This window comes from Pinus tabuliformis, chromosome 2_1 (assembly GCF_031772625.1).
Source record: "Pinus tabuliformis cultivar Carrire ecotype Pingquan chromosome 2_1, CPIR1, whole genome shotgun sequence".
In the NCBI taxonomy this organism is placed as follows: Eukaryota; Viridiplantae; Streptophyta; class Pinopsida; order Pinales; family Pinaceae; genus Pinus; species Pinus tabuliformis.
The window spans coordinates 79,288,537-79,315,973 of record NC_142299.1 but is presented as its reverse complement, the minus strand read 5'-3'; positions in this window follow the sequence as shown (position 1 = coordinate 79,315,973).

The window sequence follows — 27,437 nt, the reverse complement described above, 5'->3', positions numbered from 1 at the left end:
GAGGAAAATGAAAGTCCAAGGATGCTCTTGTAAATAGTCTCATTGCGTAGATATTTTCATTCTAAATCTACTGCAATTTGAATGGGCCAAAATGGACTTTGGATCAAGAAGTTAGCACAGAAAGAAGATTGCCTTTGTCCTTTGAAAAAGGAGGCATTTCTTCTAAAAATGGCATAAAAGGCTTTCTAAAGGAAATCGCATCGCAAATATGCCAAAGGGAAGGACTTAACGCAAGGGTGAAAGGACCCTTGATCAGTGATCTCTGACTTATCGCATTGGAGGTAGGCTGCATGTGATATCGGGACCCTGGGCGGAGCCAATTGCGATATGCGATGATCGGTGTCAGCGATCGGCGATCAGAGGAGATAGCGCTAAGGGCCATGCGACGTGCGACTAGCAATTGTGATGAGCGATTGCAATTGCGATCAGCCGATTGGTGGATCAGTGATCAACACAGTCAAAGGGAAGACCCCCGAGGCCGTTGTGACATTGATATTTCGATATGCCAATATAGCGATGGGGCCGATAGCAATACGTCGATATCGGCGATCAACGATCGACAATCGGTGAATCCACGATACAAAGGGAAAATGCACTTATGCGACATGCAATTGCAATATGTCGATTAAAGCTGGACCTCATAAGGATTATAAATGTGATTGCATAAAATTTGAAATCCAGATTATGCGGATTTTCAATGTATTTCCCGTGTATTCGGTTTTTTTGGCCATACGCCTTTGCAATAGTGATATGCGATAAAGCGTGAACCCAAAAGGGATTATAGATGCAACTGTTTATTAGTTGAAGTCTGGATTTCGTGCCAAATAGTGTTGTCTAGTCAATTTCGTGTCCTAAATTGCTCTACCTAAATTATCAATCCCGGTATCGTAAACTGACGAAGTGTAGTGCACTATATGTGCTTAGTTAACCTTTCTCTTACTTCATTATTTTATAGTTTATGTTGTTTTTGGGGGTTTTGTTTCTCATGCTTAAGGAAATTAATCTAAAAAGGAAAATTTATGCTTCTAAATGAAATCTCTAAATGTTAATGGACAACTAAATCTAATGACTTAAAATCTAATTTCTAAAGAAGGGAGAAAAGGAAATGTACAAATAAAAACTTTGAATAGTTAGATTAATCTAAGCTGGAAAAATGTATGAAATGAAAGAAAAAATGATAACAGCTAAATGAAGTGTTTTATCACTCTGCTATACAATTTTGGGAGAACCACCTCCTTGTGATAGCATTTGGAGGGATCCAATACTTCATTGTTCTAAAACTGAAAATGAAATTTTAATGAAAGACTAAGACTGAAAGTGAAATTGCAATTAATCTACTATAATAACTAAATGAAGTGTTTTATCACTCTGCTATACAATTTTGGGAGAACTACCTCCTGGTGATAGCATTTGGAGGGATCCAATACTTCATTGTTCTAAAATTGAAAATGAAATTTAAATGAAAGACTAAGACTGAAAGTGAAATTGCAACTAATCTACTATAATAGCTAAATGAAGTGTTTTATCACTCTGCTATACAATTTTGGGAGAACTACCTCCTTGTGATAGCATTTGGAGGGATCCAATACTTCATTGTTTTAAGAAAAAGTAAACATAAAAATGCATAGAAAGACTCATTCATAAATGAAATACTTCACCACTTAGTTTTAAGATGGACCGTCAACTAAAAGGCCTTTTGTAAATATTCACTTACAACATGAGTTATTAAACTAACATCAAATCTACTGTCTGCTCTAATGCTCCAAGCACCAATTGGAAAATAGGAGGACTAATTTCTTGGACTATTTTGTTAAGCATAGATTACACAGTTAGATAAATCTACAATCAACTGGTTGAACACACTTGCATGAATTAAACTTGCATGAATGGAAAATCTAAACTATTAAACTTGAAAACAATCATGAAAATAAAATGACATACTTGAATGAAATCAAGGCAAAACTACAAAATAAAATCTACTCTACCTTACATTCTAATATGTTCCATGACATCTCCTACTTCACATCTCCTTCCATGTTGGGAACCTCAAAGCTTTATTCAAATTCTTCAAAATTACAAAGTACAAAGTAATGACAAGTTGAGCTAACAAAGTTTACAAAGCTTCCAAATAAAGGAGAGAGATCTCCTATTTATACAAAAAGATGAGAAGTCATCTCATTAATGAGAGTCCATGAATCTCTCCCTATACCTCTAGAGCTATAATCAAAATAGGAAATTATAAGACACATGTCTTCTTAGAGTTTCAATACAAATAGGAAATGTGACACATATCCTCATGATCCCATGATCTTCTCCACTCAAATTCGAATTTGGCCTTAGGATGCCACATAAAGGTCTTCTAGAAGCTTCCTTTTGACCTACACATGTCAACAATCTCATCCCACTTGTTAGGTATAAGCATATGCACATTATTTTCTAATTTTTAACCACAAATTCACTTAAAAATGCTAAGAATTAATAAAGTTTGGAAAAACATAAATGTGACCCAATAATGATGAAAGTGAGGTGAATGTAGTGACATGGTAGTGAAATGAAGGTGAAATGGAAGTGATATAATGGACATGATAGTGAAAGTGTAATGAAAGTGAATGACAATTTAAAAACCCACCATATCCCCCAATTGAAGCTATTGCATGTCCTCATGCAATATATATTACATTAATTCTTTTGATCATTGGGCTTTGGCTTAACTTTGCATGATATCACTTGATAACTTCATACTTCTGCAAAGTGTTTTACTTGAATTGCAACATCGTTGGTTCTTGTGTTACAACCATATTTTGTTGTTGCATTCAATTTTGATCTTTGAACTTTGCATAATGATAATTTGATTATTGTTGCAAAGTATATCTTTATTGGATTGCATCATGGTTGGTTCTTGTGTGACAACCATGATTGTGTTTGTATCCAATTATTCTTTAAGCACTTTTAAAAAGCCATTGTATGCTCATAATAATAATGTAATAGTTAATATCTTTTGGAAGTATGTGAGCTTCTAAATATGATATGAACATTCAAAGATATGAATATGAATGTATTCCCCCCCCCCCAGCTAATGGTATTGGCAATTTTATGAAATGAGGAAGAGAAATGCTTTTCTAACAATTATCATTCTAGCTTTTTATGGAATTCTATGGTAAAAAGTTAGAAAATGACGTACCTTAACTTACCCCTTTGAAATGGATGAGTTGTATGTGTGGTGGCTACAAACTTCTGATCATAATCTTCTTCAAGTGGCTAGACAAAAAGAGTCATGGATAAAAGAGTCAAGATGACTTTTATTGCTTCTATTAAAGCTTGCTGAATATTCTCCAAAAAGCTAAAAATAATAGTCTTTATGTCTTCTAAACTCATTGGCACAATTCCTACTATGTGAATAGATGTTCTGATGTCGAACATAGTAGGAAATTGTTGACTTAGTGGCCATTAATGGATGCCACTAGTCAACACGAGAACTCTCACCATTGATGACAATGAGAGTCAAGATGCCCAAACACATCTTGCTAGGTATGAATAAATTTGCCGATGTTGAGTCACCTAGAAGATTCGGTGAACAACGGACATTAATGTATTCCCATTGTTCGTCGGCATGAGGACTTGCCATTAAGGCATGTAAGCCTCAAGGTGTTTTTGCAAGGAATTTAGACTCAAAGGACTATGGACTCAATAATTTGCATTGAAGCAGGGTTTATTTGTGAAATGAAAATGATAGGAAAGGGAAAATGAAAATGGAAGATGGCAATGGAAAGTAATAATGGAAATGGGAAATAAGCATGTAACTGAGCCTCTTGTTTTTATTTGTGGGTTAGGAGTGGACAAAAAGTAATGGAAAGTGTATGTGAATGTAAATGGAAAATATGAAGGGAAATGAGGTGAATGGTTTATTATGAAGTATGGATGTAATGGAGGCAATAGTATCTGAAAGTTCTGCAAGTGCTTGGATATAATTTTGCATTAGCATGTGCTCATGCATTGATGTTTCTTCTTTGTTGCTGATCATCCTCTTATGAAACAAATTGGTCTCTAAGAAAGACACTATTCACTTGTAGTCATTTGTCCTTCCTCCTGGAACCTGCAAAAAACTAATACTTCTTCTACAATGGAATGTAAGGCTATCAAAGGAGAGAGGTGATTAATCTCTCTAGTTATGATATTTACACACAAAACTAAGAATTCGTACTAATGAAACAAGTTCACGAAGGAAAACCAAAAGAATTTATACCTTCTTCGGAATTAGTGCCTCAAGTTAATGTTATATCTTTTCAGCAGTTTATTTCATTATTTACTCTTTCAAACTTTGATTATGGATTTCTTATTGTGTAGATCTTGTTGATATCTTTCCAACGAAAATTAGATCGTTGAAATCCGATTTCATATGAGAAAGTTAGACTGATTTGAACAGTGAGGTTTTTCAGCTGCAGAATTGATGTTTAGTTGCAGAATGGCTTTCTAGCTACAGAACGTGCACAGTTTCTGTAGCTAAAAATCTTGAACAGAAAGTTAGCTATGCATTTTTCATCATCAGTCCAAAATTAATCAATACCTTCCAGAAAAATGAGCAAATAATCTACTTATTTCATTGATTCAATTATTTTTTTTTTTTACCTGTGAACCTTTTGTTTTGTTTTTCATTTTGCTCCCTAAAGTCAGGAAGAACATGCGGCAACATAGTGATAACACACACCTCAAAATTCCTGCCCTGATGTTTTCCAAGCTACCCATGTAGTCATTTTTCCCTCTTGACACTTGGAACCTACAAAAGCATGAAAGTAGCTGCGGAACAGCTGATTAGCTGCAGAATGTGGTTGTGTTCTGTAGCTAAAAGACAGCCAAGACATCAACTTTCTGATTTAAATTATTGGAAAAGAAATTTTATGCAACCAAGTACCAGGAAGAAATTCCAAGACCACCCATTTGATCCAGCTAAAGCTAGTATGGCATCTACCTTCGCAAGATGGATATCATTCAAAACATGAGCTTGCCCAGCATAGAATATTGTCAACTGGCGTCTAATGTTATACATTTCGGGTTAGCTGGAATGTTGGATTCTCTGGCAGCTGGTGCACATGGATGAAAACAGAGTGATTGCATTCAGCACCGAGGGTATCCTATTACGTTGACCACCGTGACCCATAAGGCGTTGACTACCGTGACCTATAGTCCCACCTCTAAGGAAGGCAGGCGTATATGCTCAAAGGGTAGACTAAAAGGCTAACTAAACAGAATGAACTGATGTTGGGAGCAGCCTTATTGAGTAGGGCCAAACTCCTCGGGGAACTTACCGGACTGCACTTACTTTTCCAAATGGACATAGAAAACATCGACCCTCACTCCTCAGCGCATGGATTGACTCCATAGACTAAATAGTGAAACAATCCATACCCGACTGTACAAGGTAACAGAGTGTTTGTATGCATGAAAAAGCATTTGACAGGTGTGCTGGAGAAGTCCGGTTGAGTCAAAAACGGATTGCATCATTAGACCGTTTGGCATTGAAGATGGAAGGCGTAGTGTAATCAGTCTGAATCGAATTGGACTCTTTAGATTTAACAAAATATCACGCCATATGGATTGAATGCCACAACATGATTAGTTTTCAAATCGAATTTTTCTTCCTCAAGTGTGTCGTGTTCAAATAGTGCTCTGTTCATTTAATGAAATTCATTTTTTCCTCACACAGCATGCCAAATGGGGAATCAAAGAATTGGAAAATTCTCCCAAACCATTGTGCAATTCTCAAATCTATTTCTAGGTTATCTAATTGACCCCGTTCCCAAAAAAAGCCATGTTTTTGTTTTTCCTAATTCATTTTTATTTGGCTAGAAATCACATTTTAAAATTGATGTTTTTTACAGTTCTGCATTTTCTAGAAATGGTGTATGGATTAGCAGGCGCACTGGTGGATCCCGATTACCAGGTGCATGGATCACATTGTATATTGGCTCAGACTCATTTCCCTCCACTGAAATGAGTAGCTGAGTATCCATGAAAGAAAACTAAGGATTTGTTGGGATTGATGTTTTTGTCAACCCATTTCACTCATGTCGTGAGAGCCTTTCTGTAGGCTTCAAATACATTCAATTCAGTGTAGACATGATCTCCTTCTTGGTAGTAATCCTTCCCCTTCGAATTTTTTTTCATGAGTCCACTAGTGACCTGTATTGAAGACAATAACGTCTGCTTCCTTGAACTTTGGAGCAGAGCTTTCAATCAAGTCCAGCCTCAAAGTTTCCTTCTTTGTTCCATTACCGTCATCCACCTCCCATTCTTGAACCAAAAGAGGAGCCCTAACAAATTCCAAAAACGCATACATTATTTTCAAAGCCACACAAGAGTTTTTATTTCAACATAACAGTCCATGCAATTCGATCTGTTGAATTTACACATTTGATTTTTTTTTTAAATGTTCTCGCTGGTTTGTTTCAAGGCCAAAGCTCAAACAGGAATGCAGGTTTTCTATTGAGGCTGCAGTGGAAACTGGGATTGGAGATAGCCATTGGTTGTTTCTTTTTACTTTTTCTTTTTTTCTTTTTTTTCTGAAATTGTGAATTTTCATAGAAATGATTAATGATTCTCAATTTTAGGCAACTAAGGCTTTAAAGTGAATGTACTAGAACCTGAAAACAGGTCTTAAGCTGGTTTTTTATCGATCTGGGCTGGGTGACTAGGATAGAATCCATGTTGAGACAATTCCAGAGATGCCCATGTGGTTGATTTCTTCATTTGACACCTGTAACCTGCTAAACCATGGAAGTAGCTACGGAACACACAATTACCTGTAGAATAGGGCTGTGTTCTATGGCTAATTTGCAAAATCTTATTAAACAGGACACAGCGTTTTGAGGGTCACTACAAACCATAACCAGTCTATCTGGACAGCTGAACCTATCAAAGCAGTTGGATTTTTTTATTATTTTTTTTCAATGAATTAAATGAAATGATGAATATTTTTTTTTCTTTTTCTAACATAAAAATTCTTTTTCTGATCCTCCAGATCACATAAAGTGCAGGAGGAAAGCATACTCAAGAAATTATTAATTTTTTCTTTTTAGATGTAAGAAATAAGGTCTCCTAATTACACTTTCCTGAAAACGGTGCCAAAATGTCTAGTCAATTTAGTGTCCTAAATTGCTCTACATAAATTATCAATCCGGGTGTCGTAAATTGATGAAGTGTAGTACACTATATGTGCTTAGTTAACCTTTCTCTTACTTTTTTGTTTTATAGTTTATGTTGTTTTTGGGGGTTTTGTTTCTCATGCTTAAGCAAAATAATCTAAGAAAGAAAAGTTATGCTTCTAAATGAAATCTCTAAATGTAAATGGACAATTAAATCTAATGACTTAAAATCTATCTTCTAAAGAAGGGAGAAAAGGAAATGTACAAATCAAAACTTTGAATAGTTAGATTAAGCTAAGCCAGCAAAATGTCTATGAAATGAAAGCAAAAATGATAACAGCTAAATAAAGTGTTTTATCACTCTGCTATACAATTTTGGGAGAACTACATACTTTTGATAGCATTTGGAGGGATCCAATACTTTATTGTTCTAAAACTGAAAATAAAATTTAAATGAAAGACTAAGACTGGAAGTGAAATTGCAACTAATCTACTATAACAGCTACATGAAGTGTTTTATCATTCTGCTATACAATTTTGGGAGAAATACCTCCTTGTGATAGCTTTTGGAGGGATCCGATACTTCATTATTCTAAAATTGAAAATGAAATTTAAATGAAAGACTAAGACTGAAAGTGAAATTGCAACTAATCTACTATAACAACTAAATGAAGTGTTTTATCACTCTGCTACACAATTTTGGGAGAACTACCTCCTTGTGATAGCATTTGGAGGGATCCAATACTTCATTGTTCTAAGAAAAAGTAAACATAAAAATGCAAAGAAAGACTCATTCATAAATGAAATACTTCACCACTTAGTTTTAAGATGAACCATCAACTGAAAGGGCTTTCAGAAATATTCACTTACAACATGAGTTATTAAACTAACATCAAATCTACTGTGTGCTCTAATGCTCCAAGCACCAATTGGAAAATAGGAGGACTACTTTCTTGGACTATTTTGTTAAGCATAGATTACACAGTTAGATAAATCTACAATCAACCGGTTGAACACACTTGCATGAATTAAACTTGCATGAATGGAAAATCTAAATGATTAAACTTGAAAACAATCATGAAAATAAAATGACATACTTGAATGAAATCAAAGCAAAACTACAAAATAAAATCTACTCTACCTTACATTCTAATATGTTCCATGACATCTCCTACTTCACATCTCCTTCCATGTTGGGAACCTCAAAGCTTTATTCAAATTCTTCATAATTACAAAGCACAAGTAATGACAAGTTGAGCTAACAAAGTTTACAAAGATTCCAAATAAAGGAGAGAGATCTCCTATTTATGCAAAAGGATGAGAAGTCATCTCATTAATGAGAGTCCATGAATCTCTCCCTATACCTCTATAGTTATAATCAAAATAGGAACTGATAAGAAACATGTCTTCTTAGAGTTTCAATACAAATAGGAAATGTGACACATATCCTCATGATCCCATGATCTTCTCCACTCAAATTCAAATATGGTCTTAGGATGCCACATAAAGGTCTTTTAGAATCTTCCTTTTGACCTACACATATCAAAAATCTCATCCCACTTGTTAGGTATAAGCATATGCACATTATTTTCTAATTTTTAACCACAAATTCACTTTAAAATGCTAAGAATTAATAAAGTTTGGAAAAACATAAATGTGACCCAATAATGATGAAAGTGAGATGAATGTAGTGACATGGTAGTGAAATGAAGGTGAAATGGAGGTGATATAATTGACATGATAGCAAAAGTGTAAAGGTCTTTTAGAAGCTTCCTTTTGACCTACACATGTCAGCAATCTCATCCCACTTGTTAGGTATAAGCATATGCACATTATTTTCTAATTTCTAACCACAAATTCACTTAAAAATGCTAAGAATTAATAAATTTTGGAAAAACATAAATGTGACCCAATAATGATGAAAATGAGATGAATGTAGTGACATGGTAGTGAAATGAAGGTGAAATGGAGGTGATATAATGGACATGATAGTGAAAGTGTAATGAAAGTGAATGACAATTTCAAGACCCAACAAGTGTATTTCCGGTATATCTCTGTGTATTGGGATTTCGTCCCGTTTTTAGGATTTAACCTAAAGGAAGGCCCTGATTCCTTTGTAACTACCCTTGATCATTGTGACATGCTACAAGCGGGTGTTTTTGTAACAATGACGTGTTTGTAACGCGCAGAGCCATAGAACCAGAAGCTAGTGGGCCAGCTGAAGAGATAGAGGAATGATCACGCACAGAGAAATGGACAGGAAGCCACAAAGCTGGAAGAATGCCTCACAAAAGCTAGAGAGCACGACTGAGAGGCAGCACCGAGAGTTTTGGGAGTCACTTGGAGGTCGAGTGAACCAAAGAGCTCAATTGATAACACAGAGAGTTTTGGGAGTCCCTTGGAGGTCGAGTGAACCAGAGAGCTCAATTGATAGCACAGAGATTTTTGAAGGTCGCTGGAAGGTTGGTAAGCGGCGCTAGGAGGTTGAGCGAACCATTGATGCATGCAGAGGCCGAGAGAAGCTTGTGAGAGTGAGAGCCAAATCCAAGAGCTAGAGCCAAAGCTGAGAGCGAGAGCACCAGAGCCGCAGAGCCGGAGTTGTTGACAGAGGCATAGCCACCAGATGTTGGAGGTAGAGCCTCAGAGCCACAGAGCTCAAAGCATACTTCCAAGAGCCATGATGCTATAGTAAAGCTGCAGAACAGCAAAGAGATCCAATGATCCAGCTGTTGCTAGTGTCTGAAGTGTGTTGAAGATAGAAGAAGGCATTCCAGAGATAGTTAGAGAATTCTGAGGGAGTTGGTGCAAGCTAGATCAAGATCGCTCAGAGTGCTAATTGAAGGAATCTAGTCCAGAGAAGCGTAGATCTGTCTGCAAAAGTATGGACAACCAGTGGGATAAGATGGTATTCTAAGCCCATTATTTCTTTGTAATCCAATGGAATTGATCATGGAACTTGTAAAAGAACTTATGCCATAATCCCGTAGAGCCTAGTTGAATTAACTAGAGCTCAAGGAGTCGTAGCCCAAGAGTTTTGGGTGAACTTCATATTATATTGTTGTTATGTGTTTGCTTATTTGCTGCTTTACTTACTGTCACATGTATTTAAATATCAGCATAAGCAACAGAACTTAAAGCACTTAATAGTTAAAAACAAACACAAGCATACACCTATTTCAAGCACTTTTTAATTCCGCAATTGGTTAATCATAAGGTCTTGGAAATATTTAAGCTTTGGAAGTGGGAGAGGTTCTTGTAAGCTAATAAGAAGCCTTTAGTGCCCCATTTTCAGATCAGGTGGTATCAGAGCCTAAGATTGATTAACCCCACCTTTAGGAAGGTGATATCAAAGCTGGTTATATGAGAGTAAGTGGTATTAGATCAGAATGCTTGAATGACAGAGCAAAGATTGCTTGTCTGAAAGGTGTTTAAATAGTCGGAGATTGATTGTATGTTTGTTTGTAGAATAAATATTGTTTGAGTTTGAAGAGGTGAAGGGAAAGCTACTGATAGTTAAGTCTAGGAGAGGACAAGAAGGAAGAAGGGCTGAAGGCATTCTTTTGTTCATTTTCATAATGACAACTTCTACAAGTGAGTCCAAAAATTCTTCTTCCTTCAAAAGAGTCTTTGATGAGGACATGAAGCAAGACTTGTTCATCATGATGGACAAGGTGAGAGAAATTTATGAGGATGGAAGGAAGAGCAGCATATTTGGAGAGCAGTTGAATTCCGTGGAGGAAGAGAAGCAGTTGCTTTCTGATAAATTGTAGGAAATGGAGAGGCAACTTCATATTGCAAATATGAACCTGGAAAAGATGCATGATTTGGAGACACAACTCTTTGTTGCCAAAGAAGCCTTGGTCAAGTATCAGCTTGAAGAAGAGGTAAACAATTCCTGTTTGTCTTCAAATTCTTCTAAGAATGCTTATATTGGTTCTTTTGAAAAACATACTAGAGGCATAGGTTCCAAGCTAATGTCCAAGATGGGTTATGAAGGAAAAGGCTTGGGAAAACATGCAAAAGGTATTGTTGAGCCAATAATAGTTGAGGGAAGGCCTAATTATTTGGGTCTTGGTTATGGACAGTCTTATGGAGAAAGTTCCAAAGCTGCCATGAAGACCATTGAAACAGTTCCAAGAAGGAGTTTCATTTCAGGTCTTCTACCTCAAGAGTGTAAATATTGTATTCATGGAGAATGCTTGAAACATCATTTGCAGGATGCAAGTGTTCATAATCATGCACTTGAACCAAAGAGTTGTGGAAACTCTGACAGCCTTGAAGATATTGATGGTGTTCCAAGGGGAGCCCCTTCTTCATTTGATTCACCTCCTCATGAAGGCAATAAAGGTGAAAAAGAAATGTATGAATCTGGTTCTATCCATATTCCTTTTGATTATGTTCAGCATGGTAAATTTCCATATAAGTATGGGAAAATAATTGCATGTTCCTTTTTTGGTTTGGATAACCATAATGCTTCTAGATGTTGGAAGAGAATGACCACATACAAGAAACTTTTGAAGGAAAGGAAGCAAGAAGCCAAAGGTCCATTGGAAAAGGCAAATCATGTTGTCAAGAGGATGCACATGTGTTGCACCTACTACCTTAAGCAAGGACACATTGCTGAAAAGTGTTGGAATTTGAATCTAACAATGCTTCCATGAAACTTGAAGAAGGTGGAAAGAGAAAATGGTGTTATAGCTCCAAATCTCACTCTTATGGTTTCCATTCACATCAGTTTGATTGTAAAGGTTCGGTGCTAGTCTAGGTTTGATTTTTTGTTTGCTTTAGAGTCTAAGTCTTAGGAGTCTTGGTGGTATGCTTAAATAAAAGTCAATAGTCCGTTCTCATTCACCATTGGTCCCATAACTTGCATAGATTCTCTATATCAAGATTATTACGAAGGTTATTATGTGTTACAAAAAATTTTAGGATTTTTCGTAGCGCATAAACTATTTTTAGGAGTTTTCGTAGCGCAACACAGTTTAGGTGTTTTCGTAGTGCATAACCCAGATTTTACACTGGCTACGCTACGAAATCAGAGATTCATGCAATCCATAGAAAATCTTTCTTAGCTGTCATATCTGTCAAGTTTAGTTATGGTTGCATCATCCACTATCAGCTTATACACTTCGCCTATCATGTCCAACCGCTTATCTTCATCATTAGAGTCGTTAGGTACCTTGGTATGCTCGGATTGCAAGTTTCAAGAAAAGGCAGGTATTCACAGTCCTAATTATGATTGTATTCATTGCATGAGGAACAAATCAGCAAATGTTAAATTTGAATTCCTTGAATGTCAAGCGAGGCAGTATTCAAGCGAGGCAGTGATCAAGGGTTGAGACAGTGCTAGTCTATCAAGTTTTCACTACGTTGAAGTCTCATGGAAGGATCTACAGAAATAAAAGAGCACAGGTCAGGTAGATGTTTGAGGAATGAACCTGAAGGTTTAGACATTATCTTGAAGAACAGAGAAGTTGAGCATGCATTCAAGCAGGTTGGATGTTGGAATTTTTGCGAGAAACTCCAGGGAGGTCATGCACAAATCACCAAGGAATTTTCCTTGAATTTCACAGGACTGAATTCAAAGGTTGGGATGCTTGAATTGCAAATCTCACCAGAGGTAATATCCACAGTTACTGAGATTCCAAGGGGACAAGAAAGTTGGTTTAAAAATTTCAAATTTGATATGACCCCCTGCAAAGAATTTCTGAAGCCGGAGTTCATTGACTCAGATTTAAACAAGTCTGTGCCTAGAAATTATGTCAAGGACTCATATGCCAATTTGCTTACCTGCATACAGAGGTACCTTACCTGTGAAGGGAGATATAATAAGGTGTATTCATATCATTTCAAGCTTCTGCTGCATTTCACAGGAAATATATCTCTTGATTTACCTTTCTACTTATTTCGTAGCCTAAGCAAAATGTGTGACAAGGTGCAGCTAAGGAAAGAAGCCTGTGAGACCTCATTGTTTCACCATGGCTTAGTTAAGTTGATCATTCTGCATGAACTCCAGAGAGTAGGTAGGGACTGGCCCACATTCATGTTTATGCCTCGTTTCAAGAACGAGACTAGTCTCAGTCCTCAAGCTGCAAAATATTTTCCAACAACAACTGGTCATCGGGCAGAAACAAGATCCAGGAGGTTTGTAAAGTTGAAGACTAGGAAACAGGTAAGGGAACCCACCAAGCCACTGATAATCCAAGACACACCCCAACAATCCCAGAAAGAGAAAACTCAGATCAGAGAGGGTGTACATGAATCATCTACAGGTGAAGAAGTCCAAAGAAGAATGACAAGGAGCCAGTTAGCTAAGGAAAAAGGCAAGACAGTGGTTACTGAAGAAAGCCTTGTTTCAAAGGGAAGCTTGAATGACTTATTGCAAGCCATTGATATTGAAGAATCTCCCCTGGTTCAATCAGATTTGATAGAATCAGGCAAAGACAAGGCTAAAAGAATCAAAGCCTCAAAAAAGCTCAAGTTTGATGATCAGGTTGCCCAATTTATCTTTAAGCCAAGAAGACCCATGACGAGGAATTTCAGATAGGTACAAGGGACACTACTAGAAGGAAGTGAAACAGAGGAGATAACACAGTCTCATGAAAGAAAAGATAAAGGTAAAGCAGTTATCCTTCAAGAAGAATATAATGTTGAAGAGTTAAAAAAGAAATTGAAATTAGCAAACCTGGAAATTGCTAAACTGAAGAAAGCCTCAAGGAAACATGCAATCAAAGAAGCTAATTTTAATAGAATGAATGCCTTGTGGGAAGACAAAACATTTTCAATACCCGAGGTGGTCGACTATAATGCCCAATACTATACCTGGACAGTCCCTGCAATAAAGGAAGCAAAATTCATCAGAATGGTTAATATGCAACTGAGAGTTGGGATCAGAGTTATGAAGAGGCAAATTGAAGATTTAAAGATACAGCTAAGCTAGCAAGAAAAAATTTCCTTAAGGAAATCACACAACAAGTAAGGTTATGTTCCAAATTTTGATGTTTTATCTTGTTGCAAGTTTTTTTTTTGAAGAATGATACATCTCCACTCAGTTTTGAAAAGCTTTGGGGCAGTTGAAAAGAATATTTAGATATAAAGAGGCTCAAGACAACAAAATTTTGGTATTAAACTGTGTTTTGGTGATTACACAGCAGTTTCGTAGCGCGCTACGAAACTGCTGAAGATGATGCCTAATGCACAGCAGTTTCGTAGCGCGCTACGAAACTGCTGTAACTGCATAATTAAAACTCAGTCGACCAATTTTGAGGGACCGAGGGGAAATTTTTGAAAGGAAGGCTTACAGCACATGAAGAACGTGGCACTCCAATAGATTGTTGGGTAATTAAAGAAGATCAACATGGTTAATTGGTTCCAAATATCTTTGAGGAAACCAAAAGCATAAAAACAGGGGCAGTTTCCTACTTCTCAGCGGCAGTAAAGGGATAAGACATTAAGGACAAGTAAGGAGCTTCGAACATCCACCACAACTAAATTGAAGGAGACCACTTGTCAGAGAATGAGATTTGATTGTAATTAATGCTATTATCAGCATGATGTGGAGTTAGACTCCTAATTGTCTTAGGTTTCTAAAGCTTCTAGTTAGCAGTTTGTTGCATTTAATAGTTAGTTAAAGTTTGAATAGGTGTCATAATAAGCAGAATTCGAGTTCCCCTCATGCTGGAGGAGGAATCTCAGCTATGTAAAGAATTCTATAAATAGGAGAAAGAGCAATGTACTCAGGGTTGGAAAATTTCAGAGAAATTGGAACTATTGTGCTATGTATATGACTCTGTTTTAGTAATACAAGACTTGGCTTTACTTCTCAGGAATCATAAGGAATTTACTATTTAGAATGTTGTGTATTATCCTCTCCTCAGTATTTGCAGTGGTATAGATGTGTGATTACTTAGAAATCACTGATTGTGCTCTAATTTCCTTCACATATTTATAAACTGTGTTGTCCTATATGTTTCTGGTGTGTTCTGAATGGTTGAATTCTAAATGTCCTGACTTCTATGTAAGGTTGATATCATTGTTATACTGAAACGATTTTAACTCCATAAGCCCAATGGATACCTTCTAATTGTGTTTCCACCACTTACATTTCTGCATTTGTTTTACAAGAGTTAGCCATCTTAATCATAATCAAAAATCATTAATCCTTTGAGAGAGCCCTCTCAGGTTGGGGAGGCTAAGCCTCAGCCTAAAGTAGGTTTGAAATAGTTACTTAAGGTCTTCCTGGTCAGCAGCCTTCCAGGGTCTGATTTTGAGATAACACCATGAATGATGTGTTTCAAGATGATTCACATGTTGATGTTGATGTGTAGACAAAGGTAACACCTTTGAAATGGATTGGTAAGAAATAGTTAGAGTTCTTATCCAATTAAGATTGCATGTCTTTTTCCATCTATTTGCATTTATTTGTTAATGGAATGTAAGTTGCAGGATTTTGCCAAGAAGGTGAATGGAAAAGCTGAGTAGGAGACTCACTTTATTGATGCAACATTATGTTCATTTCAGCTTCTAATGTATAGTGTGCTCAAGCGAAAGTTGAAAGGTGAAATGCATGCATAAGCATGATATGCATGAACACAGAGATGTTGATGATTTCCTTGTATTTAAACATGTATGTGTGATTAACTTGAAGGGTTGATTGCTTTGGCATGCATGTAATGTAATATTGACTTAGGAAAAGTTTATTTGGTCTCCAAGATGGAGATAATGATGAAGTGTTTCATCTTTTGAAAAGAATCCTTGAGATCTTTTCTACATGCTTGACTTGAAGGGTCATTTGTTTTAAAGGAATGTTTTGTGGGCTTGGTATCTAGTCCATAATTTGTATGCAAATGTAATACATGGAGGTAATTCACAAGATGTGAAATCTGTTTCTTTTGTTGAAGTAGGAGTTTAAACCATCCAGTTGTTGTCTATATTTCTGTTGTTGTTAGCAGTTGTTGTTGACAGCTTATCAAACAGCTACAAATGAAAATTTTATGAAGCAGATGTAACTTCACATTTGTTTGAGCCACCTTGGATCAATGATCAAGGCAGAGAAGTTCAAACTACCGTCTGTGACCATCTCAGCAGGAGTTCTGCAGGAAGTCAAGGAGGAAGACAGTTCTTCCTAGGAGGACTAGCACATCTAGGAAGGAAAGTGGTTAGAGACTTTGGTTTAGAGGCACTATGCAAGGCAAGTGTATGGAGGCTGAAAGAAGAGGGTGTTGTTCATTTACTGTTCATGTCAGTATGTCAGTCTTTTGGAGACCAAAAGTTCTTTTAGTGGGAAGGTGTGATCCAAAATGGATCTTGAATAGACTTCTAAGTCTGAAGTGTTCCTCACAGAGGAAAATGTAAGTCCAAGTATTCTCTTGGAAATAGTCCCATTACGTAGATCTTTTCTTTCTGAATCTACTGCAATTTGAATGGGATAAAATGGACTTCGGATGAAGAAGTTATCGCAGAAAGAAGATTCCCTTTGTCCTTTGAAAAAGGAGGCATTTCTTCTAAAAATGGCATAAAAGGCTTTCTAAAGGAAATCGCATCACAAATGTGCTAAAGGGAAGGACTTAATGCAAGGGTGGAAGGACCCCCAATTAGCAATCTCCGGCTTATCGCATCGGAGGTAGGTTGCATGTGATATCGGGACCCTGCGTGGAGCCGATTGCGATATGTGATGATCGGCATCGGTGATCGACAATCAGAAGAGATAGCACTAAGGGCTATGCGATGTGCGATTAGCGATTGCGATGAGCGATTGCGATTGCGATCGACAGATCGGTGGATCGGTGATCAACAGAGTCAAAGGGAAGACCCCTGGCGCTGTTGCGACAGTGATATTGCGATATGCTGATATAACGATGGGCCGCTAATGATACACCGATATCGGCAATCGGCGATAGGTGAATCCCCGATACAAAGGGCCAATGCACCTACGTGACATGCGATTGCGATATGCCGATTAAAGCCAGACCTGATAAGGATTATAAATGCGATTGCATAAAAATTGAAACCCGAGTTATTCAGATTTTCAATCTATTCCACGTGTATTGGGTTTTTTTGGCCATACGCCTATGCAATAGTGATATGCGATAAAGCATGACCTGAAAGGGATTATAGATGCGATTGTATATCAGTGAAGTCTAGATTTCACACCCAATAGTGTACTTCTGATATATCTCTGTGTATTGGGATTTCGTCCCGTTTTCAGGTTTTCACCTGAAGGAAGGCCTCGACTCCTTTGTAACTACCCCTGATCATTGTGCCACGATGCAAGCAAGCATTTTTGTAACAATGATGTGTTTATAACACGCAGAGCCATAGATCCAGAATCTAGAGGGCCAGCTGAAGAGATAGAGGAATGATCACACACAGAGAAATGGACAGGAAGCCACAGAGCCAGAAGAATGCCTCATAAAAGCCAAAGAGCATGATTGAGAGGCAGCGCAGAGAGTTTTGGAAGTCACTTGGAGGTCGAGTGAACTAGAGAGATAAATTGACAGCGCAGAGAATTTTTGGACTCGCTGGAAGGTTGGTAAGGGGTGCTTGGAGGTCGAGCGAACCATTGATGCACGCAGAGGCTGAGAGAAGCTCATGAGAGCCAGAGCTAGAGCCAGAGCCAAGATCCAGAGCCAAAGCCGATAGCAAGAACACTAGAGCTACAGAGCCAGAGTGCTTGACAGAGGCATAGCCACCAGAGGTTGGAGGCAGAGCCTCAGAGCCACAGAGCTCAAAGTAGACTTCCAAAAGCCATGATGTCATAGTGAAGCTGCAAAACTACAAAGAGATCCAATGATCTAGCTATTGCTGGTGTCTGAAGTGTGCTGAAAATAAAAGAAGGCAATCCAAAGATAGGGAGAGAATTCTGAGGGAGTTGGTGCAAGCTAGAACAAGATCACTCATAGCACTAATTGAAGGAATCCAGTCTAGAGAAGCCTAGATCTGTCTGCAAAAGTATGGACAACCGGAAAGATAAGATGGTATTCTAAGCCCATTTTTCTGTGTAATCTAATGGAGTTGAGTGTGGAGCTTGTAAAAGAACTTATGCCATAATCCCAGAGAGCCTAGTTGAATTGACTAGAGCTCAAGGAGACGTAGCCCAAGAGTTTTGGGTGAACTCCATATTATATTGATATTATGTGTTTGCTTATTTTTTGCTTTACTTACTATCACATGTATTTAAATATCATCATAAGCAACAGAACTTAAAGCACATAACGTTAAAAACAAACACAAGCATACACCTATTTCAAGCACTTTTTAATTCCGCACTTGGTTAATCATAAGGTTTTGGAAATATTTAAGCTTTGGAAGTGGGAGAGGTTCTTGTAAGTTGACAAGAAGCCTTTAGTGCCCCACTTTCAGATCATGGGGGTGCCGTGGGAGGGAAATACGTAGGAAGGGCGACTGCGCAGAAGATTCTACGTGTAGGGTTGTGGTGGCCAACCCTCCATAAGGATTCAAAATCCTACTGCAGGGCGTGTGGCATGTGTCAAAGGACTAGCAGGACATCATGGAGAGATGAACTACCTCTACACCCACCAATGACGTTAAAACCTTTCGAGAAATGGGAAATAGATTTTGTGGGACCCATCCAGCCTCAAGGAAAGAAGACAAGTGCGCGGTACATTATCACCACAACTAAGTATTTGAATCGATGGGCAAAGGCACAGCCTGTGAAGGACTACACAGGTGTGACTGCTGAGAATTTTCTCTTTGAGTATGTGCTGACGTGATTTGGGTGTCCAAAGCTTTTGATGAGTAATCGTGGTACGCACTTTTTGAATGAAACGATCGGCGCGTTGATGGCAGAATTTCAGGTATATCACCAGAAAAGCACGCCTTATCACCCACAGGCTAATGGGACAGTGGAAGAAATTCAATAAGGTACTACATAATGCACCGACCAAGGTTTGCAACGCTCAACGAAATGATTGGGAACTGCACGTACCCACAATAATATGGGCTTATCGAACGACGTGCAAAAAGTTGACTAGAAAGACACCCTTTAGGCTTGTAGATGGTGTTGAAGTGGTGATTCCAATGGAATACATTGTGCCTAGTCTGCGCATAGTGGCATTCACGGATATGGTGGATCACGGAGCCCTAGAAGAGAGGCTCGCGCAGCTTGCCAATATTGAGGAAGAAAGGTTTCTGGCTAGATTTCACCAACAGGTAGAAAAGGAGCACGAAAAATAATGGCATGATCGACACATTAAAATGCACACCTTTAAGGTAAATGATATGGTTTTGTGACATGACAACAAGTTTGATAAATTTCCAAGGAAATTTAGGATGCACTAGCTAGGGCCCTATGTCATTAAGGAGATTACCGATGATGGAGGAGTTCAGTTGGTTAAATTGAATGGAGATCCATTCCCAAGAAAGGTGAATGGCAGCCAATTGAAGCCATACACCGGTGATCAAGCTAGGTGACTATATGAAGGTAGCATAGTCTTAGCGCTCTAGGTATCTGAAAGGAGGCATGGGACTATAAACTACACTTCCCAAGTTGGAAAACTGCGTGATTGATGGATTACACAGAATGAGGATGATGAACAATTCCACAAACTTGCTATGGGGTTGTGTGATGCTCGCATAGAGTTGGCCAAGTTTCAGTTGGAGCTGAACCTCCAGATTGTAGAGTTGTAGGTGAAGGCCTAGCCTTCAAATCCGTCAAAAGTAAAGGATCAGTGCGCAACCATTGTCACAGAGGCAATAACGGTAGTAGACAGTATAGTAGTAGACTGCACAAGGCTGTTTGAACAGTCATTCGAAGTACTGAATAATATACAAGAAGATCCTAATGTACATATGTTGGAAACAGAGGCGCGAGAACTACAACAACACTATGACAAGGTGAAAGGAACAACATGCACTTTTGCCCTCACACAGAGACTTGCGAAGCTGCAAGAGGCCAAAACATTGAAGGAACAGGTAGACGCAGCTCAACACAAAGAGGCAGTGCTGAAAGCAAGCTTGAAGCCTTAGTTGGACGAGACCTATTTGTTCATGGCCTCCATTGAAGGCAAGATTGCTATTCTGCAAGCCACTCAGCAGAAGCTTCACACTGATAGTTCAGGACCAGTGATAGAACAATTGGTCGAAGAAGTGAAGCAAGCAGTCACGCAATGCACCGTTGAGGTGGAAGTCATACACATTGAGCTGGGAAGTCTTTGCTCCAAGATCTCCACACCCATAGAGTGATTCGAGGGTGAGTCACCATGTTTGTGTTGGCGGCCTGTTGGGAATGGGTTCCCCTAAGATTAGTTTTGGTGCTAAAAGCCCATGTTTTGGGACAATTTTGTAATAAAGTTGTAAATTCTGCACATTTTGTGGTCACGGAGCATGAAGGTGTTAAGAGTCATAAAGGATTGTCCACCCTTATTTTGTAAAGTGTCAAGTCAGCTGTAAACATCTACTCATGGTTCGCAGGCCATGGGATTGTATAAAAAGGTGCTAAGTAAGTAAGCTCTAAGTAGTTAGTAGTGAAGTAGAGTTGAGATGGTTTCTACTGAGTGATCTAGCTTGGAGAAGTCTAAGGCTTTTCGGTTCTTAGCATAGGTAGAGGCTCTATAGCTAAGTGCGCAGAGGCCTATGGTAGAAGTCCACAGCTGAGTGCGCAGACCCCTGCAACTGTGTGTGCAGGGTGGATAGAGTCTGTATTAAACTGAAGATATCAATAAAGAGAAGTATTCTACAATTACTCTGTAGTTAGTCTCTTTTAATGCATCTAATTATATTGCATTACAATCTGGGTTTATATTACAATGTTTATTTGATGCGTGAATGTATGTGATTATATCTGTTAATTGAATGCAAGTAAGAATATCAGTTTACGCGATGATAACTGTAATTGATTGGTAGAATAATTAAAACACTTGATATAACTTGGGAACTTATACAATACATTGTCATAAGAGCGTGAAAGTAGCTAAACCGTTGGTTAGGGTTGCACGAAGGTCAATCATACACCTTCGTGAAGGTTCTGAAGTGCAGGATAGAGGGTAGATTGATAAGCCCTAAGGCTTTGCGACCTGTGCAAAGGCAGGAGTAGGGGGTATAAACTGACATCACGACCATCTCACGGTGCAGAAACTTGGTTTCAACATCCCCCCATACTTCTTCGAGTGAGACTGCGCTACGTGCTCCGCGGGCTGATGCCGAAAGGGCCAGTAGTGTAGGGATCTGTTTGTCTGACTAACGCTGAACCTAGGTCAAGGCCCACAAATCCAATAGAAGTGTTGTTTCTCGCATCCAAGGGAATTCAGCTACATGGATGTCATTATGTGGACGCATGTGATCCCACCATTTTTCTCACTCACTGAGGAGAAGACAAGAAGCAATTCCAACTGGAGCTAAACATGTATTTTGAAAAGTTCACGTGCAAGGTCACCAACACACACTTGGAGATCAACACAAACATTATGCATCTGTATGTTTTTGGTCCAGTTCAACCCAAGACAATGATGTGCATGTTATTAGATGATTTGGACAGAGAAGCCATATCAGTGTACCTAGATGCAACAGAGGCAAGAGTTTGCTTTCAGTAGGATGTCACCATTGAGCACACGGACACCATCACAGATGACCAAGCTTGGCATTAGTTCACTACCATCGACCATCACAAGGATGTCAGAGAGTTTGTCTCACCACAATGGTCCGAGTGTTAGTGATTTTTTGCATGGCTTGCTCAAACCATTTTGTCTCACATGGGTACATGTGTATATTGTATGTAACGTCTAGCCAGGTGGAAGTTCAAGTGTCGATAGTTGAAACTAACAATCATAGAGTAGTTGAAGAGTCATGAGGGTAGATGAATGGTCACAAAGGGGAATGTTAAGGGTCACCCCACCCTTATGAGGTAAAATAGTCCCTCATAACTCATTGTATGGGCTTTTGGTCAGCCAAGCTTCCAATAGGAGTATCTTAGAGAAATCTTGGACAATAATGTAATGAGCCTTGGCTTCTCCACTATGTAGAGCTAGTATATCTCTTTGGAGGAGCAAGCGGCAATGACTGTAACATTCCACTGTCGGAACTAGTGGTTGATCATGGTTGTATTGTATGACTGGAACTTACACTTCTTAATATAACAGAGCTAAAACATTTCATGTATATGTCGTATTGTATTTCATCTATCTTGTTTACTATAAATGATATATGTATCTATTTTCTTACGCATGTATGTGCAGCTATTTTATATATATGTATGTATGAATCTTACCGAAATGTGTTGCTGGTTTAACCATCACTTTGGATTGCTAGCTCACTTGCCTTCCATGCTTTTGATGCATCTTTCCTCATGTGTTCCCTTCTTAACTCCATGCTTTCATAGGTTTACAAGGGGCACACTCACCTCACCCCCCGTGTGTTAGAACCACTCATGCACCTTCCTTGACTTAATACATATGTCACACCCTTGCTACCAATAGGGACATCTTACTTGCCTCTGTGCACCATCGCAGTCAAAGTGATATCGTACGACTCACTATTGGGACTCCTACACCAAACAGGCTGAGGTCTAGTTGGGACTTCTTATCAGGGATATCCCTTGAAATGTTGGTGGGTACAACACCATCAACACTTAGTTAATAATTTAAATGAAAACCAAGTTGACAAAGCCCCTATGTTGAATGAAATAAATTTTGAAGTATGGATGGGTGGAATGAAATTATTTTTGATGGCTCAAGGTTTTAAAGTTTGGGAATTAATGATTACTGGAAGCACAATGTAAGACAAGTCCAAGGAATTTAATTCAAGACAAATTAAGGAAATCTTATGTGGCCTTCCAAATCCTATAAAGGCCAAAATAGAGAAATGTTCATTAGAAAAAGAGCTTTGGTAAAATCTTCAAGATCTTCATTTAAAAGGACATTTTCTCATAACCTCAAATGATGAAAGCCACGAGCACAAGCATGATCCAGAACTAAAAAATATAGCCAAAATAAAAGTTGAAGACACAAAGAGCAAGGAAGACCTAGAATATGAAGAAAATGAAGAAAATCTCAAAGAATATCTCAAGGAAAAATTTGTAGCTTCCCTAGAAGAGATAAGAAGTTTGAAAAGGGATAACAAGGAGCTCAAGAAGAAACCACAAGATGGTGGCCATGATCTTGAAAATACTAGGGAGGAAGTTTGGCTTTTCAAACTTCAAGTCCAAGAAAGATTAAGGATCTCACCAAGATCCAGGAGGAATTGCATCAAAACAAGAAAAGACATCATGAAGAAGTCATATCCATGACAAATAATTTGGATAAAGCAAAGAAAAGGGAAGAAATTTTGTCAAGTCATCTTGAACAAATACATAAGGATTTGAACAAAATTGAATCAAGAATTGTTCAATACAAGGAAGATGCCTCCTCCCTTAAATATCAATTGGAAGAAGCAAAGAAACAAGCATAAGTAGATGAAAATGTGATGGAAGTTTTGGCCCTCCTCGGAGGACAAGTTGATGAAGTAGAGAAGGAAATAAATTCCATGGCATGCCAAATAGAATAAAAGGATGAGGATATCTCCAAATTAAAATCATATGTCACCCCACTCAAGGCCCAATCATGTGAAGAAACAAGGATGAACGAAGAAATTGAGAACCATCAAGAAAAAAGGATGAAGAATGCAAGAAGATGAAATAAGAAATTGATATCCTAAGGAAATAAGTTGATCAACTTAACAAGAGTCTAAAGAGTTCTCAAACCCTAGATGGCTTTCTATGTCATCAAATATCCCCCTTTGATAAATCAGGTCTTGGTTATGTAGGTGAACCCTCAAACAAAAATGATGCAAACCCTAATGCATAAAAAACAAGGATGTGTAGAAGCTTGGAAGAAATGTTGACAGCCCCAGTTCCATCAACAGTAAGGAGATTAAACAATATAACTTAAAAGAAATCATATTCCAAGAAGATGTGTTAAGAATGCAAGAGGCAATAGATATCATCAAAGGATCTCAGGGCAAAAAGACTTCAGAGGTTCATCAAGGCAAGTTCCATCCTCAAGCTACCAAAGTATATTTTTTGGTTATTTCTATTCTTGTATATAATTTGGGCACATAGAAATTGATAATAGGGCATACAATAAGGTAAAATATAATGGCCCTCATCAACCTCCTAAAGCAAGTTTGCAAAAAGAACGCGTGCCTTTTAATTAATAAACAAGTTGTGATGCTTCAAATGCCATAACATTGGACATATGGATCATAATTACAACTTGACTTGGGTCCTTAAACAAGAAAAAACCATAACTACCAAGCAGTAAAATAAAGTTACAAAAGTTTGGAGAAGAAAGGAAACTGAATCAATAAGTTTCTTAGAAACTCAAGGCATCAACTCCATGTTGTTGATCTAAAGAGTACATCTTTGGTAGATATGATATTTCAAGTTTTAATGATGATATTTTTCCAATACAATGCGTAATGTTAGGGGGAGCTTGTGACAATCTGAATATTCTTACAAGAGGCTTCCTTGATGAACCTTGAGAAACCCTTGATGTGTCACACATGGACAGTCATGCTATGAGACACGTAGATATATCTCTTGACTGGTCATCTCTAAGAAATTTTGAAGAAAATCTTGTTGGAAAAATTAGTCTCTCTTGCTTAAATACATCGTCTACTTTATTACTTTCCATGCGTGCAATGATTAGGGGGAGAATTTCTATTGAATAAAATCATGATATTTTGTCTCCACTTCACATCCCATGAACAATTTTTGAAGACATGTTGAATATGCCTTTCACTCAAAAAAATAATATTTCTTGTCTTGAAGCAAAAATGAAAGCAAAATGCATTTATGTAGGCAAGGTGAGTTGGTTCATCACGTGAAGAAATGAAAATACATCTCTCAAGTACAACATTTATAGAAAGAAGAAAAGCATGATGATAGGGGGAGAATCATGACAAGAAGAATCATGATAGGGGGAGCACTTGAAGGAAAAGACATTATCAAGACACCCCATTTTCCATTGATGTCAAAGGGGGAGAGAATATTGAAAGGGTGAGAATATTTCCATAAATGACAAAGGGGGGTATTGTTGGTCAACGTTTTCATTGACGTTGTTAGTTACCTATACCAATAGGTTTCATTTTTCATGATTGACAGGGGAAGTGCCAATATGATCTACTTTGGTGATGCAAAGATCTCATATTCTTGTGAAAGATACATATCTATAATTGGTTAATGCTGTCCTACTTCTAAATGGGTGATCCAACCGTCTAAACTGGGTCATGCCACATTTCAATTTTTGTTGTAGATTAGAGAAAGAAATCTATCCAAACTGTTCAATCTTGGCAGATAAGTAGTTAGGTAGAGAATGAAAGGTTACCAACTGTTTAATCTGGGGCCTTGGAAGTAATAAGGTTAGCTTTAGCTAGAAAATCAAAAGAAAAAGCCAAAGGAAAAGAAAAGGCACATGAGGGTTTGCAAGTCTAAGTGCACCCTCCTTGGAGTAACAAAAAATGTTAGGCAATAGAGTGGGTAGGCAGATGGGGTTGCAGAAGCATGATTTATGACATTTCACTGACCTAAGCAAAGGGAAAACTTGGTGTCAGTACAGATCTTCTTATTCAGCAGTCTTTTAGCAGCAAAATGATGCATGTCTAACTTCCCAATCATCCCCCATCACATTCCTTCCTAACATCCCAGCACCACCTCTGTTTATAAGAGAAAACAAATTCATTGATGGATTCTTGTTGCATAAAAGAGCCACATTTCTTGTGTAAAATTCTTTTCATTTTGATCTAATTCCTAACTAAGTTTGTCTCCTTAAAACTTAGTATCTATCACTTCCCATTCTTATTCCCCTCCAATACTAATTACTAACTCTATCTACACTTAAATCCCTATGTTTCCCTTTCCCTATTACTATAACACCATGATGTATAAAACCCCAAAAATATGTATATTCCCTCCCCTTTGGCATTATAGCCATATCTCCAAATATTGGACAACCATGCAGAATCCAAGCCTGGTTCAAGATGCTTTGTTCAAAGTCAGGGATTAAACTAACCCCACGTTGGTTTAATAACCCAAGCCCTACCCCTTTTTCCCCTTACAACCACTTTGAAATGATTTACCCACTTTTCTTGCAAATAGGCCTTGTAAAAACCCACATTTTGTTCTTAACCGCGCTATTTACAAAAACACCAATAAACCCACTTTACCCCTTATTTCAAAGTTTTGGGTTAAGAAGCACATTTTGCAAAAAACATTGAAAAAACCCACAAATTCGCCAAAAGTTTAAAGTCTCGCCTGGGCGCACATTTCCAGAAAAATAAAAGTTTATTGCGCGCCCCGCTGCCGTATCGTCCTTACATTTTCAGAACCTATCGACCGCCAGATCTGGGCTTTCCCATCCGACGGCCCATATTAATATCCGGCCGAACCCGATGACCAGACGATAGCACCTGATAACTGTCAGAGCATGACGTTAGGGCGGTGCCACGCGTCAGCCCCAAATCGTATCGGGAGGCCGCTTGCCAATACCACCACCGTACCATGAGCGGTCCGATGGAACCGCTTACTGCCCTCCGTATACCGCCTGCCCAGTCATGCCCACGTCACGTCTACGTCACCGCCACCCCAGCGCCACATCGCCGCTCTGCCCGCCATCGCTCTGAGCTGTCCGCCACGTCCTCCGTCCACGCGGACCACTCACAGGCCGCCACGTCACCCTTCCGTACCCGACCCCACCCAATGACGTCATGCTGACGTCATCCAAAAAAAGCGCCAAAAGCCCAAAAGGTCCATATTTTCACCAAATTTCGCGTTTTTCATCACTTTTGCCAAAAGAACTGTTTCTGCTCCTTGCATGCAAATTACGACCATTTCGCAGCCAACCTGCAGAAATCAACTTGAGGACCGTCGGCGCCTTCAATCCGCCTGCACTTGCCACCATTGTCGAAATTCACCAGGTATTTACCGTAATCTTTCCCCCGTACCTGGTTTTTTGCATAATTCGCCATAACAAGCCAAAGAAGAGAGAAAACGCTGTAATTTCCCGTGAATTCTCGGTGAACATCACTTCCCTCCATACTATAGGCCGGATTCACCTGCAGACTGCCCACATTTAGCCTAATTTCCGCCGAATTACACTCTGTTTGCGCACTCGCAAACTGAAACCTCTGTTGCTCAAACTCACCGGGAAACAGCCCTGGCAGTCCCAGTGCTTGCTCATCAACCTTTCCAGGAGCATTTCTTCTTGTTTGACCATTATTCCCACTGTTTTCTCTGTACATTGTCCTGCTACTATAAAAACACTGCTCCGTGTTGCTCTGCCCAAAGAATCAAGTTTAAATAAAATTCAG